This window comes from Mixophyes fleayi, chromosome 7 (genome assembly GCF_038048845.1).
Source record: "Mixophyes fleayi isolate aMixFle1 chromosome 7, aMixFle1.hap1, whole genome shotgun sequence".
In the NCBI taxonomy this organism is placed as follows: Eukaryota; Metazoa; Chordata; class Amphibia; order Anura; family Limnodynastidae; genus Mixophyes; species Mixophyes fleayi.
Window position 1 is genome coordinate 136,992,718 of NC_134408.1, and position 2,826 is coordinate 136,995,543.

Here is a 2,826-nt window from a genome sequence, read left to right on the forward strand (position 1 = left end):
CTGCACCGCACCACACGCCCATACGAGTCACCACATTGACGTAAGTAACGTGTTAAAACTGGTTCTTAGCATCTTTTTTGTTCTATTTTAAAGATGTGCAAAGTCAAACCCCCGTGACCAATGACCTGATTCCCATCACCTTTATCTCTGAGGTGCAGGCGGCACATGGAATGAAAATTAAAGTTCCATTTGCAGTTTGCTTCCAATAACTCCCGCACATAGAAGCACCTGATGTGTAAATAATTTAATCGCAGACCTGACATAAATGTTACCCAACGTTACTTAATATAAAGAAAATCATGAACAAAAAAAGGCACAGTAAATGTATACATCTGTATGTGTAATATATTTATACCTGGAAATCTGTGATGTATGTCAAGAAGTTGGATATGTAGAGGAATGCCAGGATCCATTCTGATACACGGTTGACCTTAAAATAAAAAGAAAAGAAACAAGTAAGAAGTTATCTTGGTATATTGCTAATTATTAATCCTGCACAACATTAAAGAAGAACTATGTCCCAATTTTAAAATCTACTGTATGGTTGAGCTCACTAAGTTAATAGTGATTCCGGAGTTTTATGTAACTCTGAAGCCTCCGACACTCCAACTCCGGCCTCTTGTATACTAGTTACACTCCTCTAAGTCAGACACACAGAGGTGTTGTCAGTGCCCCTCCCACAGTACGTCCCAGTGAATACAAATGTGAAGTTCCCAGAACAGAAGCATGGACAATATCACTTCCTGTCTGAGACTGGACTTCAGACTGTCAGAGGCTCCGGGGCCCCATTATACCCAATCAGATGTTAGCTATTAATAGTCTGATGTGACTGTTTGAAAAGCGTGGGTCCTGTACTTTACAAACTTCAATGATGGAAAGAAAGAAAAGTGAACAAATAAACTCAGTATTAGCTGTGTTCTGCCATAATGAGAATAATACTGTATTTAAGTCCCAATGATTAGTAGAGAAATAAACATACCATTTCGCAATGTCTTTCATCGCCAACTTTATAGACGAGCATTAACCTGCACGTAACCACTGGAAGGTGGATGTGTAAAGGAAAACAACATTATATTTTTAAAATGTTTTACGAAGCAAAAAGCAGAGTCCACCAACCCTCACTGTATAACTGCTGGTTAGGAGCAATACACCCAATAGTGTTAGTTCCTTAAAGTGACGTTCTCCCATGAAGGTCCCAGAGCTGCTCTTACTGTGTGTGACCTGACGTGGGGGAGGTTCCCCTGAATGGTGGGAGTGGGGAACAGGACCACTGCTGTTCTACTGAGAGTAACATGTTCCCTAGAGCTCTTCTTTACTGACCAGGATGGGGTAAGAGATGGTTGTTTAAATCTGATAAGACAATAGTTGAACCCAAATTTGCTACTTTGTCTATAACTTGAAAAGGATACTGATAATAAAGCTTATTAATGTCGCCAAAGACATTGCCATTCGCAGGTGGCTAGTAACTCTGCTGCTTCTGGACACTGGGTACAGGATTAGTGCCTGGCATGTAATGTACACTATGCCCATTCCGAAGGCCAGCAACGCTCCTTCGCTGTGGATAATTGGATAGTATTGGCCCTAAAATAAAACATGTACAATAGACATTATCACATAGAATTATACTGTTAATAAAAGATATCATCAGTGATTTGTTCTGATACAGGAAAGATTAGAATAGTTTGCACAGTTGGTTATACTTCCCATGTTCTACACTGTCCCAGGGTCATCTCTGATCTTTCCCATATCAAAGTTTCCAGACAGTGCTTATATGTATCTCTGTATCTCTATCCCCCCACCACCACTAGGGGTGCTGCTGAGGTGATTATCTGAGAAGATGCAGGGCCCCCAGACACAAAACTCCATTGTTCTGATAGTAGGGGGGGTTACCATGCAGTTTATACTCTGGGGGAGCCTTCCTACATTTTCTTGTCTCTAACACCTGCTCCTTGCCTCAGGTTCCCCCATATAATTCTGCAACTACATTACCTGATTCTCCTCTCCTGTGATTCCATCTACCCAGTGCCACAATGCTGCTTCTACTGCCAGTGACCCATTTATTAAACTCATGTCTTACTTTTTACTTATTAACCATTAATCCCGGAACCAAATAATCTGCTACAGTATTTGTGATTGTTAGATACCTAAACTCTGTGAGTTAGTATAGGATTGTTCACACTTTTAACAAACCTGGAAAAGACCAACCAGCATTTTTCCACAGCATGATGTCCACCCAACCAGAAGCAGTAATCTATGCCAAAGAGAATTGGCATTAGTCATCTCTGTGCTGCGGATCCTCATCAGCTTGTAGACAACATATACTGTCCAAGCTCCTGAAACAACAATAGATGATATTAGCTCATAGTTTTTAAATTTGTTCCTGAATAAACAATATCATCCGCTTCTCATATTATCATATGTATAAACTATATGTCTAGAATGTAATAATTTACATAAAAATGGATGATGGGAAATAACATCTTAGTAGAAAGTAAATGAAATCCTGGAACAAGAATGTGTATACGTTTAGCTAATATTTACATTAGACACATAGGAATCGATTTAAAGGGGTTCTCAGCCACTCAGTAGTAATACTATTGTGCAGTGCGATTACAGGTAAAAGACATGACCATTGCACATGTAACAGGTTCTTTCTCATACTGACTATATAACCATAACATGCTACTTCTGTGAGCTGTGTTAATATTAGAGAACTGGTATTCCATTTTATAATGATGCCCTGCCCCTGGTGGTGGAACAGGGGAAATACATGTAACATGGGGTCAAGTATACATACAAAGAAATGTATTTTATATAGTATATGTA

General features: G+C 39.4%; 1 long non-coding RNA gene across 1 annotated transcript; it reads right to left on the reverse strand.

Moving 5' to 3' along the window:
* Positions 1-977: 977 nt before the first annotated feature.
* LOC142098226 (uncharacterized) lies at positions 978-2,298 on the reverse strand. The gene is made up of 3 exons (XR_012678310.1): positions 2,191-2,298; positions 1,410-1,581; positions 978-1,038 (listed from the first exon to the last, which is right to left on the reverse strand). It is a non-coding gene; the product is annotated as an uncharacterized LOC142098226 (long non-coding RNA).
* Between the last annotated feature and the right edge of the window lie 528 nt (positions 2,299-2,826).